This window comes from Chiloscyllium plagiosum, unplaced genomic scaffold, assembly GCF_037043375.1.
Source record: "Chiloscyllium plagiosum isolate Xiang-an unplaced genomic scaffold, Cpla_swu_hap1 HiC_scaffold_5, whole genome shotgun sequence".
Classification (NCBI taxonomy): domain Eukaryota; kingdom Metazoa; phylum Chordata; class Chondrichthyes; order Orectolobiformes; family Hemiscylliidae; genus Chiloscyllium; species Chiloscyllium plagiosum.
Window position 1 is genome coordinate 1094802 of NW_028270143.1, and position 15612 is coordinate 1110413.

General features: G+C 41.9%; 1 long non-coding RNA gene across 1 annotated transcript in view; it reads right to left on the bottom strand.

Moving 5' to 3' along the window:
- LOC148149858 (uncharacterized) overlaps positions 1-6198 on the bottom strand; it is a 45722-nt gene extending 39524 nt beyond the window's left edge. Inside the window, exon 1 of the long non-coding RNA XR_015757147.1 lies at positions 6120-6198. This is a non-coding gene — a long non-coding RNA (uncharacterized LOC148149858). The remainder of the gene's footprint in view (positions 1-6119) is intronic.
- Positions 6199-15612: the final 9414 nt, after the last annotated feature.

Genomic DNA, 15612 nt, shown 5'->3' on the forward strand with positions numbered 1-15612 from the left:
AACCTATCCCTGTAACCCTGCATTTCTCATGGCTAACTTACCTAATCTACAAATCCCTGGACACTGTGGGCAAGTTAGCATGGCCAATCCACCTAACTTGAACATCTTTGGACTGTGGGAGGAAACTGGAGCAAACCCACTACCCAAACCCAGACAAGGGGAGAATGTGCAAACTCCATACGGACAACCATCCGAGGGTGTAATCAAACCCGCGTCCCTGGCGCTGTGAGGCAGCAGTGTTAACCACTGAGCCACTGTGCCACCCTGTTTGCTGCAGAATTCTCTTTGGATCCTTGCTATGGCTTGCTAACCAAATGCCTTTCCTGTCCACCAAGTCAGTTTGATTTCCTGCTGGGTTCAGGAAGGAAGCCAACAGATAATACCAAAATGTTAAAATTGCCTAGGTTTCAAACTGCGCAATTGGGAGTGTAGCAGGATGGTAAATGGTTTGTCACTATTTTGGCACACCAAATACAGATTTAAAATTGACACTGGAACTTGACGTTATCTCCCATAAAGTTTTATTTTGAGGTAGGGATAGAATTGGAAGAAGATCTGAGAGTGTGTTACTTTGGAATGTTAAAAATGACATTTTAACTTAACATTTTGTGTTTGATTGTACACATTAACACAGTTTGTGAGAGCATTGGCTGAAAAATGTATTTAATCTTTAGTCTAATAATTATAGAACTTGGATATATTATTTAGTTACTATTCTAAGTTTTCAGGAGAATTAAAAATTGATATTGCTGTTGGCATCAAGCTTATAGCTGACAGCAAATGAACAAAAATAACCAACCATGTTAAGGATCTGATAATGCGCATGTTCCACCACTTCTTGACTCTTGACAAAATTGCTACAAGAGTAATTTTTGAGTGCTAATTTTCTCAGTTCCCATGTGGAGAAATAATTAACCCAGCTGATTAAACACCTAATACGAGAGCTGTCCATTTGTAGGAGTAAGACATTGTTAATTTAATTTATTAATCTCTTTTGGATGGAGCAGACAGTATTGGATTGGATGCATCAAGAATGCTTCAGTTGAGTGCCTGAGCTGCGTCTAACTTTCTTTCCACATTTTGTGGAATATTTTGACTTGATATGTTTTCTGCCAAAGAGAAAGGCTGTGGGAGTCAGAGAGCATGAAAACAGATCCTTCAGCCCAATGTGTCCATGCCCACCAGGTTTCCTAGGCTGAACCAGCCCTGTTTGCCTGCATTTGGCCCGTATCTCTCTATGTCCATCATATCCTTGTACCTATCCAAATGTCTTTTAAATGTTAGCCATAACGTGGATGTGCGGTGTTGGACTGGGGTGGACAAAGTTAAAAGTCACTCAACACCAGGTTATAGTCCAACAGTTGTATTTGGAAGCACTAGCTTTTGGAGCACTGCCCCTTTGTCAAGTAGCTAGTGTGTGCTATGATCCTGCCCCACTAGCTACCTGTTGAAGAAGCAGCACACCAAAAGCTTGTACTTCCAAATAAACCTGTTGGACCATAACCAGATGATGTGTGATTTTTAACTTTTAAATGTTGGAATTGTACCAGCCTCTACCACTTCCCCAGCAGCTCATTCCATACATGCGCCACCGTCTGTATGAAAAAGTTGCCCCCCAGGTTCCTTTTAAATCTTTCCACTCTCACCTTAATCCTGTGCCCTTTAGATTCAGACTCCCCTACCTGGGGGAAACAACCTTAGCTATGCACCTTATCTATGCTGTTCATGATTTTATAAACCTTTACAAGATCATCCCTTAGCCTCCTACTCTCCAGCCTATCCAGCCTCTCCTTATAACTCAAATCCTCCAGTCTCTGTAATATCCTAATAAAACCTTTTTGCACCCTTTCCAATTTAATAACATCCTTCTTATCAAAGGCAGCCAGAATTGTTTGCAGTATTCCAATGTGGCTTCATCAATATCTTGTACAGCCGTATCATGGCATCCTAAGGCCTGTACTCAATACTCTGACTGAGGAAGGCAAGTGCTAAGTGTCTTTTTCACTACCCGAGCTTTTTGTGACTTTTTTTTCAAAGACCAGTGTACCTGCACCCCTCGATTTCTCTGTTTGAGAACATTCCCCATGGCCCTAACATTAATTGTGGAAGTCCTGCCCTGGTTTGCCATTCAATATAATCATGGCTGATCCTCTAACCTTTTCCCACTTTTTGTCCATACCCTTTGATGCATTTAAACTGTAAACATTTATCTATCTATTTTTTGAATATATTCAGTGAATGGAGCCTCCACAACCCTCTATGGTAGCAAATTGTACAGGTTGACAATGACCTATGTGTATATTGATCGTGTGACCCCTGGTTCAAGACTGCAAATCCCGTGGAAACATCCTGCTCACATTCCCTGTTAGAATCTTGTGTGTTCTATCAGATGTCCTCACATTTTTCTAAAGTTTAGTGAATAAAGGCCCAGATAAAACAATCTTTTTTCATTTGACTATGCTTCCATCTCCAGTATCTGCCTACTGCACAAAATACTTTACGTGCAGTCTGACCAAGGCCCTATACAACTGTAATAAGACATCCCTATTTTCTATCCCAAATGCTCTTGTAGTGAATGCAAACATATCATTTGCCTTCCCAATTTCTCACTACAAATACCTGTTTTCTTTCATTGTCTGGTATACAAGGTCACCCAGATCCCTGTGTATATCCACCTTTCCCAGCATATATCACCAATTAAATAATACTCTTCCTATCTGTTTTTTACATCAAAGTGTATGGCTTCAGTTTTATCCATGGTATTGCATCTGCTGTTACAGAGCAGATCACATACAGCACCTCATCTATTAGTTAGTCACAATAGACGTGTACCCAAACAGACTGAGATACAAAATGGAAGCCTTAAGAGAATTGATCCATCTACTTCAACAAGAGTTCTGCACAAAATTCAGCTTCCATAGGGCACAGTTAATATCCATTGGTGAACCAGTTCTCACCCACTTGGGGGAGGTGATGGCCCAGTGGTATTGTCGCTGGATTGTTAATCCAGAGACTCAGATAATATTCCGGGCACCTGGGATCAAATCTATCTGCCTTGGTGGAATTTGAATTCAATCAAAAAAGAAATTTGGAATTTAGAGTTTAATGATGATCACGAATCCACTGTTGATTATTTGGAAAAACCCCATCTGGTTCACTAATATCCCTTAGGGAAAGAAAAATCAACCATCGTTACCTGGCTTCTGGCCTATTTGTGACTCCAGATCCACAGCAATGTGGTTGACTCTTAACTGCCCTCTGGGTAATTAGGAACGGACATTAAATGCTGCTTAGCCAATGAAACTCTCATCTAATGAATTTTAAAAAAACTTGCCTTTTTCCAATCTGCTACAACAAAGTACAGACACATCATTCTGTAGGGCTCATGTTCTCTTCAATTTATCACTGAAAAATAGCAAAAACAATGAAGGGCTGCCTATTTTTATGAAACTGCTGGCTTTCCCCAGTCCAGAGGGCTTTCACTGTACTGACAATTTGGGCCTTAGTGCACAATGATGTGTACTCTGAAAGGAATTTGTTTTAAGTTTTGTGTTTAATAAGACATGTTTCCACCAATGCAGAATCATACCTTTATCTTAAAAGCCTTGTGATTCCTCAAACGTAATACAGTCACCTACCTTTCCCTTTTTTAAAGAAGAATACAAAGTGGAAAATAGCTCAAAGGCCTTCTAGTCCCATCTTGGACATGGCTCCTATGGATAGGGAGGATTTAGAGGGATATGGCTCGTGCAGGCAAATATGACTAGATTAATTTTGGATATCTGGTCCGCAGGGTTGAGTTGGACCGATGGGTCTGTTTCCATGCCGTACATCTCTATGACTCTATGAGTCTATGACCAATCATACAAAACCTAACAATGTAGCCCAGTGATAAGTATTTTGAGTGTAATGATTGCATTGTAAATGATGTGACTCCGAAAAGAAGCCTCAACCTGCAGTTTGATTACCAGGAAAGCAAATCTGTGATAGAGCAAGAGGAGGAATTGACATCGACATTGAAATTGATCATAACCTTGTGTTTTTCACCCTCCTCTATGAGACTGTCCTGCAAGACTCGATGAATCCTTGACCCTGGCACCAGGGAGAAAGTGAGGACTGCAGATGCTGGAGATCAGAGCTGAAAATGTGTTGCTGGAAAAGCGCAGCAGGTCAGGCAGCATCCAAGGAGCAGGAGAATCGACGTTTCAGGCATAAGCCCTTCTTCAGGAATGAGGAAAGTGTGCCAAACAGGATAAGATAAAAGGTAGGGAGGAGGGACTTGGGGGAGGGGCGTTGGAAATGCGATAGGTGGAAGGAGGTCAAGGTGAGGGTGATAGGCCGGAGTGGGGTGGGGACTGAGAGGTCAGGAAGAAGATTGCAGGTTAGGAAGGTGGTGCTGAGTTCGAGGGATTTGACTGAGACAAGGTGGGGGGAGGGGAAATGAGGAAACTGGTGAAATCCGAGTTCATCCCTTGTGGTTGGAGGGTTCCTAGGCGGAAGATGAGGCGCTCTTCCTCCATCCGTCGTGTTGCTATGGTCTGGCGATGGAGGAGTCTAAGGACCTGCATGTCCTTGGTGGAGTGGGAGGGGGAGTTGAAGTGTTGAGCCACGGGGTGGTTGGGTTGGTTGGTCCGGGTGTCCCAGAGGTGTTCTCTGAAACGTTCCGCAAGTAGGCGGCCTGTCTCCCCAATATAGAGGAGGCCACATCGGGTGCAGCGGATGCAATAAATGATGTGTGTGGAGGTGCAGGTGAATTTGTGGCGGATTTGGAAGTATCCTTTGGGGCCTTGGAGGGAAGTAAGGGGGGAGGTGTGGGCGCAAGTTTTGCATTTCTTGCGTTTGCAGGGGAAGGTGCCGGGAGTGGAGGTTGGGTTGGTGGGGGGTGTGGACCTGACAAGGGAGTCACGGAGGGAGTGGTCTTTTCGGAACGCTGATAGGGGAGGGGGGGGGAATATATCCCTGGTAGTGGGGTCCATTTGGAGGTGGCGGAAACATCCGCCGACATTTCCGCCATCAAACAGACCCCACCACCAGGGATATATTCCCCCCCCCCTCCCCTATCAGCGTTCCGAAATGACCACTCCCTTGTCAGGTCCACACCCCCCACCAACCCAACCTCCACTCCCGGCACCTTCCCCTGCAAACGAAAGAAATGCAAAACTTGCGCCCACACCTCCCCCCTTACTTCCCTCCAAGGCCCCAAAGGAAACTTCCAAATGCGCCACAAATTCACCTGCACCTCCAAACACATCATTTATTGCATCCGCTGCACCCGATGTGGCCTCCTCTATATTGGGGAGACAGGCCGCCTACTTGCGGAACGTTTCAGAGAACACCTCTGGGACACCCGGACCAACCAACCCAACCACCCCGTGGCTCAACACTTCAACTCCCCCTCCCACTCCACCAAGGACATGCAGGTCCTTGGACTCCTCCATCGCCAGACCATAGCAACACGACGGATGGAGGAAGAGCGCCTCATCTTCCGCCTAGGAACCCTCCAACCACAAGGGATGAACTCAGATTTCTCCAGTTTCCTCATTTCCCCTCACCCCACCTTGTCTCAGTCAAATCCCTCGAACTCAGCACCACCTTCCTAACCTGCAATCTTCTTCCTGACCTCTCAGTCCCCACCCCACTCCGGCCTATCACCCTCACCTTGACCTCCTTCCACCTATCGCATTTCCAACGCCCCTCCCCCAAGTCCCTCCTCCCTACCTTTTATCTTAGCCTGTTTGGCACACTTTCCTCATTCCTGAAGAAGGGCTTATGCCCGAAACGTCGATTCTCCTGCTCCTTGGATGCTGCCTGACCTGCTGCGCTTTTCCAGCAACACATTTTCAGCTGGCACCAGGGAGGCAACATACCATCCTGGATTCATATCTGCTGTCACAGAAGTACCTGTCTGTTCACTGAACTAATCTGTCCGCAGTCACTTCTGCTCTTCCTTTCTTTTTCCTCCCACCCTGTACAGCTGAACCCCCAGTGGGTCACCAACTTGGGTTCTGACAGCATTCCTCTGAGGAATCAACACTATGACCAGTATCCAAATTGAAAACGAATTAACAAGTGGAACATTAGGCAAGTCCTGTATGACCTGAGTGGTTTTCTTGGATTACCTGGGGGTTGGCCATTCCTCTTCTGCTTCTGTGCTCCGAGTGTGAAGTCTGACTGCCTCTCTGCTGTGCTAACCGTGTAGCTTTTAGACTTGCAGATGTGCCATAGTGACTCCAGCTACTACTCAAGCTCCAAAGCTCAGAACCGAAGTTTCTGCAGCTGCTGAAATATTCCTCCTCCATGGTCATCCACATCACCAGTGTAATATCTACAACTTCCTCCAGTCTATAGGACCTGCATTCCACATGACTGAGCAACTTTGTGTGCCTTAATGTGATTTCACTTCCTTTTTATTTATTTTGAGTTGAACTACTTATACTAACTTCAGGTTATTATTTGGCCTTAATTCAATAAACCTTACAATTACTGATAAACATTATTAGTCCTGATAAATCTGTCTAATGCTGAACACTAATTGCAAAAACCTCACTTAAAGCACCTCTTTCACTTGTGCACCAAACTTCCACCTGAATGTATTTTGTTACTTCTTTTATATTTCACTCATTTATACTTTCTCAACCATGTGTTTGCTAATGAGCATAAGGTTTGAAAAACCTGTATGAGTCACTAGCTAGTTCTGCTACAGAAATAAACACCTATTGAACCAAATACTTTGACAGATTGACAGATAACTGATGCCATCAGACACTTTCCTGTTTGACAAGGTGATCTAATTTAGAGTCATAGAGTCATAGAGACGTACATCATGGAAACAGACCCTTCGGTCCAATCCGTCCATGCCAACCAGATATCCCAACCCAATCTAGTCCCACCTGCCAGCACCCGGCCCATATCCCTCCATATTCATATACCCATCCGGATGCCTTTCAGTTGTAGCAATTGTACCAGCCTGCACCACATCCTCTGACAGCTCATTCCATACAAGTACCACCCTCTGTGTGAAAACGTTGCCCCTCAGGTCTCTTTAAATCTTTCCCCTCTCACCCTAAACCTATGCCCTCTCGTTCTTGATTCCCCCACCCCAGGGAAAAGATTTTGTTTACTTATCCTATCCATGCCCCTCATAATTTTGTAAACCTCTATAAGGTCAGCCCTCAGCCTCCGACGCTCCAGGGAAAACAGCCCCAGTCTATTCAACCTCTCCCTATAGTTCAAATCCTCCAACCCTGCCAACATCCTTGTAAATCTTTTCTGAACCCTTTCAAGTTTCATAACATCCTTCCGATAGAAAGGAGACCAGATTTGCACGCAATATTCCAAAAGTGGCCTAACCAATGCCCTGTACAGCCACAAAATGACCTCCCAACTACTATACTCAATATTCTGACCAATAAAGGAAAGCATACCAAATGACGCCTTCACTATCCGATCTACCTGCGACTCCATTTTCAAGAAGTTATGAACCTGCACTCCAAGGTCTCTTTGTTCAGCAACACTCCCTAGGTCCTTACCGTTAAGTGTATAAGTCCTGCTAAGATTTGCTATCCCAAAATGCAGCACCTTGCATTTATCTGAATTAAACTCCATCTGCCACTTCTCAGCCCATTGGCCCATCTGGTCCAGATCCTGTTGTAATCTGAGGTAACCTTCTTCGCTGTCCATTCTTTGTGAAATCTTGACTCTTAAATTGTAGTTAAAACAAAAAAGACTTAGAAGAAACTCTGTCTTGAACCTAATTTGCTATTCAAGGTCTGCATCTTACTCAGGTGTGTCCCTTACTCACCTTGATTCTTATGTCTGTGAATTGACTCTCAGCTTGGCTATCTCAAAAGTCCAACGTATTTTTAAATGAGTTCTTCAATCATCAGGTTTTAGAACTTTTTTAGCTAATACACAGAATTTTAATTGAATTCTTCTTGAAAGAAATGGCTGCTGTAGCCACTTTGTCCTTAAGCTCAACCCAAACAGTTGAACACTGATGACTCATGGAACATATTCACCCATATAAATGAATTCTGGATCATCCCTGCTTCTTCATGTTTATTCCCTAAGAAGCTTAATCATGCAATGAGATACTGGAAGCAAGCTACTTTTTACAATAAACCTTTCAGACAATGTTAACTCTTAGTGGGACCATAACCCAACATAAGGCATGATTCTTCCCCCATTAAAAGCACGTCACAATTTTTTTTGTCTAATTATATTAATCACTTACTGCTACATATTTTCATAGCTGTCGCAAGGCTTGATTTACTTACTGTGTGATCTAGTTTTTTTTAGTTCTGATAATAAAACATTCAAAAAAGCCTAACGTGATAGTGCATTTTTTATATACAATATCTCAATGACACACTGAAATATGTTTTTACAATTTATTTTGATTTGTTAACTAGTTGAGTGTCTCATACTTTATTGAGTTATAGATTAGGATATATTTCTATAGGAAAGAGTAGATAGGCTTCAGTCACCTAAATTGCATTCCTCCTGTCCAGAATGCTTTACATTAGTGTGTGCAGGATGAAAATGAGTTCTCTTGATTCTGTAATACCCAATTGTGTAGCAATTTCACTGAGTACACATCTGGCTTTGCCTTCCCAGAGGGCCAACATGTTAGTAATGCAGTTCATTATACACTGTGTAGTGAAACAGCTTGTGTTATTAGAAGCAATTTTTTATTGAATTCATTTTGAAGAACCACAGTACGGCAGTTATGTTTAAAATTCTAGGTAGAGGAAGAAATGTAGATTTCAATTCTGTGGAGTCATGGGAAGACAGATAATAGTGAAACCTCAAAGCATTCTATATTCCTCTTGTTTTTTAGTAGGCTCCTTGACTGCTGGTCACCTGTGTGAACTGTCGAACAAAGTCAAATTCTTCTCCCGAGAGGAACAGCATTGTTTAAGATTCAGAGACACAAGTATAATTCCCTGATATAGTTTTGAAATGAAGGTGAATTGTCAACAGAAGGTCTATATGTAACAAAGCCCTTCTGCAATCTGCCAACAGTCCCCAAACCACCTCACTTAATAGTGTTTTTATAACCCGTACTGATAAATGTTTTTTGTGAGATAAGTGATTGGTGACTTTTTAATTGTTCTTCTTTATTAACTGATAATGTCAAGGAGGTGGCTTACATCCTTTGAAAACAATAAGAACCCAAGAGCATATGTGAAGGTCACATTTTTCCTGCCCTCATGTACTCCTATCATTAACCAGTGACAGCTTGTTCGCCCTTGAATCATAACATCTGATACTAGAAGGAGGGAATGGAAATTTAGTTTAACTGCTTTAAATTGAATTAAATTTGGTTTAACTGTATCTAGCTGTGAACATTTTCATAGGAAGCTGAATTTTTTTGAAGTGTCAAACCCATTAAAGCTCCCTTGCTTAATTTGAATTCCTAGTTTGTGCTTTCTTTATAAATCCACAGTATCAATATCTTTTAATTGAGTGCACTATAAATTATAATATTATTTTTAGAATTTCACGTATCGATATAATTACAGATCTGTCTACCATTATTACCATAATTTGACTTTGATGTACAGAATTGATGGAAGCGTAGAGTTTACCTCATTATAGCAGTTTATTTTGAAAATGCATGTTCGATTTCTTTTATACAATGCCATTATGTTGAAACTCATTGCGATATTCGGGTTAATTACAAAACCTGTGTTTAAAACTACAAAAAATCCAGTAAATATAATACTTAGAATTCATAACTAGCTATTAAAAAGTGGTTCTTAGCCAGTCTGAGATGGTGTTAACAGGGTAGCAATCCTAGTTGGAACTGTTAGGAATATGAGGTTGAATATTAATATGCAGGTATGTTGAGGCCTAGAAGGGTGATGCTTGATGGGGGAAGGAAGAGGCATGATAGTACCTGGGCAACCTAGAAATGTATTAAGTATCTCTGAGTGTTTTTTTTAATGCAGTGACCTTATTTGCATTTTAACTCAGGGTTTCAAACCAAATTGCAATATTGGCCACAATGGCCATTTGAATGATGCAATTTGATTCCTTTATTTGCAAGGCAGAATCCAAGTGTGCAACTTGAAGTAATCAAGGTCAGGAAGAAAGAGGAGAAAGATCAGAATTGGGCATAATATCGTCAAAGTCAGCACCTCACTTCATGGACGACTTCTTGGATGTGCTTCTGGGCTCTCTGAAAACCCGGAAGCAGATACTGTTATCTGTAAAGGAGCAAGAGACTGAAGAGAAGAACCAAGAAGGCGTGATTAGAGGTGCCGGAAGATGCACATGGATACAATATAGGAAGCAGTTCAAAGACCTAACCAGGGTGCAAAAAGTGGCAACTGGAGCATATTCACCTACATCGTCATAGGCTATAATCCTAACCCCTTTATTCACCTTCTCAAACCTGTTTCAGTAAATCACGCCCCACACCAACTTGCTTTAAAATATTCCCATCCCTTACCATGAATGCCCTTCCTCACGTCCCTGTCCATCTGTCCTTCATTGCTGTGCACCTTGGTCTTTAAGCAATGTCAGTGTCATGCCTCTTCCTTGTAGTCACCCTCAACAAATGCTCTCCTTTCTTTGGGTGAACACAAATGCGTTAATCTTGACTCATCAGCCTCTTTGCTTTCCCCTTGGAAAGAAAACACAAAACACCAGGGGGAGCTACAGAAGCAGAAATGGCCATCCAACCATCTCTCACTGAACAATGTGCAGAGGAGGAGGTCTGGAAGATTCAACATACCTGGCAATTGGAAATGAGGAACTAGGGACATGGCAGCATGATGGTGTTCAAAGCTCTCTTACTTTGTGTGGAATATGGAAACCCGCATAGTGGTCACTTAAAACCTTCTCACCTTGACAGTATGCATTCATGTTTTTTATCCTGGACAGGTACACCCCACATGTGGCGGAAAAAGGCAAGCTGACAGCTATTGATGATTGTCCAAAATACCTCAATCTCTCTGAGGTTCACCTATTCAATAACTCACCCTTCCATGGAACCAATGAAGCCATAGATGAGGTTTGGTATGACAGATCAGAATCCTAGTTATGTTTAGATCTTCTTTCTAATATTAGATTTTTTAGAAAAGAGACAGCTACATAATCAATGACTGCAGTTGATTTAAAAAAAACACTTATGTGTAGGACCAATGGGATGTAACACTGAAAAGTATCAAAGAAACTCAAAACAAATTGGAGTGTGATCTCTAGTGAGTACATAGATAATTCGGGTCGATTGACTCTCTGTTCACCATTAAACCCTCCCTGCTGATTATGTCACAAACCGAAGGTGTATTTTGATTGATTGATCGATTTATTGTTGTTACGTGTACCGAGATACAGCATAAAGCATTGTTTTGCGTGCTATACAGATAGATCGTACCATACAAAGTCAGTCAGGGTAGCAGAACAGAGTCGAGAGTGTGGTGCTGGAAAAATACAGCAGGTCAGGCAGCATCCGAAGAGCAGGAGAATTGATGTTTCAGGCGTAAGCCCTTCATCAGGAATGATCATTCCTGACCTTCTGTGCCTTTCCAGCACCACACACTAAACTCTGATCTCCAGCATCTGCAATCCTCACTTTCTCCTAGCAGAACAGAGTGCAAAAAAGGTGCAGAGAAAGGGAGAGAGAGATCAGAATTAACATTTGAGAGGTCTATTTAAAAGTCTGTTAACAACAGGGAAGAAGCTGTTCTTAAATCTGCTTGTATGTATATTCAAACATTTATATCATCTGCCTAACAGAAGAGGATAGAAGACAGTATAACCGGGGTGGCAGGGGTCTTTGATTATGTTGGTTGCTTTCCCAAGGCAGGGGGAAATATAGATGGAGTCAATGGATGGAAGGCTGGTTTGTGTGATGGACTGGGCTGTGTTCATGACTTTCTTGTAGTCTTGGGAAGATCAGTTGCTATAATACATTGTAATGCATCCAGATAGGAGGCTTTCTACGGTGCATCTATAAAAATTGGTAAGTGTCCTTGTGGACATGCCAAATTTCCTTAGCCTCCCAAAGAATTAGAAATGTTGCTGCGTTTTCTTGACAGTCACATTTTCTGTTTATCTCTTGGAAGAATACATGAGGACAGGAATTAAAAGAACAGTTTCAAGAATGATCACTAGACTTGAAAGATTAGCTCTATTTTCTCCCCACAGTTGTTGCCAGATCTGCTGAGTTTCTCTCATAATTTCTGTTTTTGTCTCAGATTTCCAGCGTCTGAAGGTCTTTGTATTATATAAAAGTTCATTGGATCTATGAGAAAGGTATCATTTCAATTTAATCTTGTTGCAATCAACTGAGAGTTTAGGTGAATAAAGAAGGGAAGTAGTCCCTCTGTCCTCATATGGAAGTCTAACAGTATGGAATATCATGTCTCGAATTGTTATGAATTAGGAACAGGATCTGATCATAACAGTATTGACATGGTCTCTACCACTCAGAAGCGTGGAATGCTACAAGAAGCAAACTTCATCGCAGCTGACTAAGCATCTTGTGCATCTCACCTGTAATAATAATAATTTTTGTTGTTGCACAACTATATATTGATCTAGTAGAAGACTTTGGAGTTGATTAACGTTCTTGGTTTATCTATATGTGTCTTAATTGCCATGTGTGTACAATCATCAAAGCCCTCCAGATGGGAAAGCAATTGGAGCCACACAATTGCAACTTACACTGGCATCATTGCTGGCAAAGTTGACATAATTGGAGAACTTGGTAAACACACTGTCAGTCACTTGTCTCTGTAATTGTGTACTGCCAACTGCAAGATCCTGAAAATATCTCTGGTAGATGCTTGGAATAGACCAGAGGCAAAAGGTTGAGGGTGACTTTGATAGTCAAAGTATAGAATAATAACCAGCTGACATCAGCTCTTGAAGTTTGTAAGTGGTTGCTACAACCTGACATGATTCCCTGAGCTTCCTGAGGTGGTGTTTAGACATGTTGAGAAAGCTGAGTCTTTGACCTTGTATCTCAGGCCCAGCCTCCTGTACATTTCACATATGTGTTGCTTCTCTCTCTCCAACGGAGCTGTATGTCTGTCACCAGTTGGCTACTCTGGCCAACATTGCTATCATCTGAGTAGTGTAAATGGCACCCATCTAATTTGATCATTTAGAACTCTAATAATTATTCAGTTCAAATTTCTGAGGTATATGATTCTGCTATGACGTGTGTTTCTTCATTGTGAATTGGCTTTAACATGATTGAAGAATTTAGACCATTATTTGGCTATAACATGATTCTGGTCCCATTGGCTATAACCCATATTGACGATTATGTGATTCTGGTCCCATTTGTTTAAATGGCGCGGCTATTGCGTGATTTTCTTATAACATGAGATCACATGAGAACAGACTACTGCGTTATATCAGAACTGACTAGACTATGTGTGGATTGAATGCTGCATAGATTTTGTGTGTATTCATGTGTAGATGGTGGTCATTAACTGGGCTTTCTTTTGAGCACACAAACACTCTTATCCCTTTGAGGAGCAGCTCATCCATTAATTAGTTTATTTTTGATTTGAAGATGCCGGTGTTGGACTGGGGTGTACAAAGTTAAAAATCACACAACACCAGGGTTATAGTCCAACAGGTTTAATTGGAAGCACACTAGCTTTCGGAGCAACACTCCTTCATCTTGTGGGGTGAATTTGTACTTGCAGAGCCACATTGTACCCTGCCCAAAAACTGCATGCATTCATGTAGATGCATTCATAAATGCATGCAGTTTTTGGGCAGAGTACAATGTGGCTCTGCAAGTACAAATTCACCCCACAAGATGAAGGAGTGTTGCTCCGAAAGCTAGTGTGCTTCCAATTAAACCTGTTGGACTATAACCCTGGTGTTGTGTGATTTTTAACTTAGTTTATTTTGTTCAGTTGGTATTGTGAAGAGCATAAGGAAACAATTAGTAAATTTTTTTTGTGAAGTGACACACTGATATGTTTCCTTTGACAATTTTGGTTATTTTGTTACATAATCTTAAAGCTCCTCATTAAGGGGTTGATTTGCTTAATTTTTTATTTGGTTAATTTGATTTGTTCAAAAGCAGGTAAAGAGACACTTTTGGACTAAGTCATCAGCCAATAATGGCATTTTAATTTAATTTCCTTTGTTTTTGCGAGAATACCCTGATAGTGCCCTTGAAGAGTTTGATCATTTGTTTCTGTTATCAGCTCTCCAGAAGGTATGTTAACCCTTATAAGTTAAGGACAAAAGGGTAACTAGGAAGAGAATAGGGCCCCTCAAAGATCAGCAAGGCAGCCTTTGTGTGGAGCCACAGAAAATGGGGGAGATACTAAATGAGTATTTTGCTTCAGTATTTACTGTGGAAAAGGATATGGAAGATATAGACTGTAGGGAAATAGATAGTGACATCTTGCAAAATGTCCATATTACAGAGGAGGAAGTGCTGGATGTCTTGAAACTGGTAAGGATGGATAAATCCCCAGGACCTGATCAGGTGTACCCTAGAACTTTGTGGGAAGCTAGAGAAGTGATTACAGGGGCCTCTTGCTGAGATATTTGTATATTTGATAGTCACAGGTGAGGTGCCGGAAGACTGGAGGTTGGCTAACGTGGTGCCACTGCTTAAGAAAGGTGGTAAGGACAAGCCAGGGAACTATAGACCAGTGAGCCTGACGTTGGTGGTGGGCAAGTTGTTGGAGGGAATCCTGAGGGACAGGATGTACATGTGTTTGGAAAGGCAAGGACTGATTAGGGATAAAAACGAGGTAAAAACAATGAGTCAACATGGCTTTGTGCGTGGGAAATCATGTCTCACAAACTTGATTGAGTTTTTTGAGGAAGGAACAAAGAGGATTGATGAGGGCAGAGCAGTAGATGTGATCTATATGGACTTCAGTAAGGCGTTCGACAAGGTTCCCCATGGGAGACTGATTAGCAAGGTTAGGTCTCACAGAATACAGGGAGAACTAGCCATTTGGATACAGAACTGGCTCAAAGGTAGAAGACGGAGGATGGTGGTAGAGGGTTGTTTTTCAAACTGGAGGCCTGTGACCAGTGGAGTGCCACAAGGATCGGTGCTGGGTCATCTACTTTTTTGTCATTTACTTAAATGATTTGCATGCGAGCATAAGAGGTATAGTTAGTAAGTGTGCGGATGACACCAAAATTGGAGGTGTAGTGGACAGCGAAGAGGGTTACCTCAGATTACAACAGGATCTTGACCAGACTAGCCAATGGGCTGAGAAGTGGCAGATGGAGTTTAATTCAGATAAATGCAAGTTGCTGATTTTGGGAAAGCAAATCTTAGCAGGACTTATGCACTTAATGATAAAGTCCTAGGGAGTGTTGCTGAACAAAGAGACCTTTGAGTGCAGGTTCATAGCTCCTTGAAAGTGGAGTCACAGGTAGATAGGATAGTGACGAAGGCGTTTGGTATGCTTTCCTTTATTGGTCAGAGTATTGATACAGGAGCTGGGAGGTCATATTGCGGCTGTACAGGACATTGGTTAGGCCACTGTTGGAATATTGCGTGCAGTTCTAGTCTCCAGCCTATCAGAAAGATGTTGTGAAACTTGAAAGGGTTCAGAAAAGATTTACAAGGATGTTGGCAGGGTTGGAGGATTTGAACTATAGGGA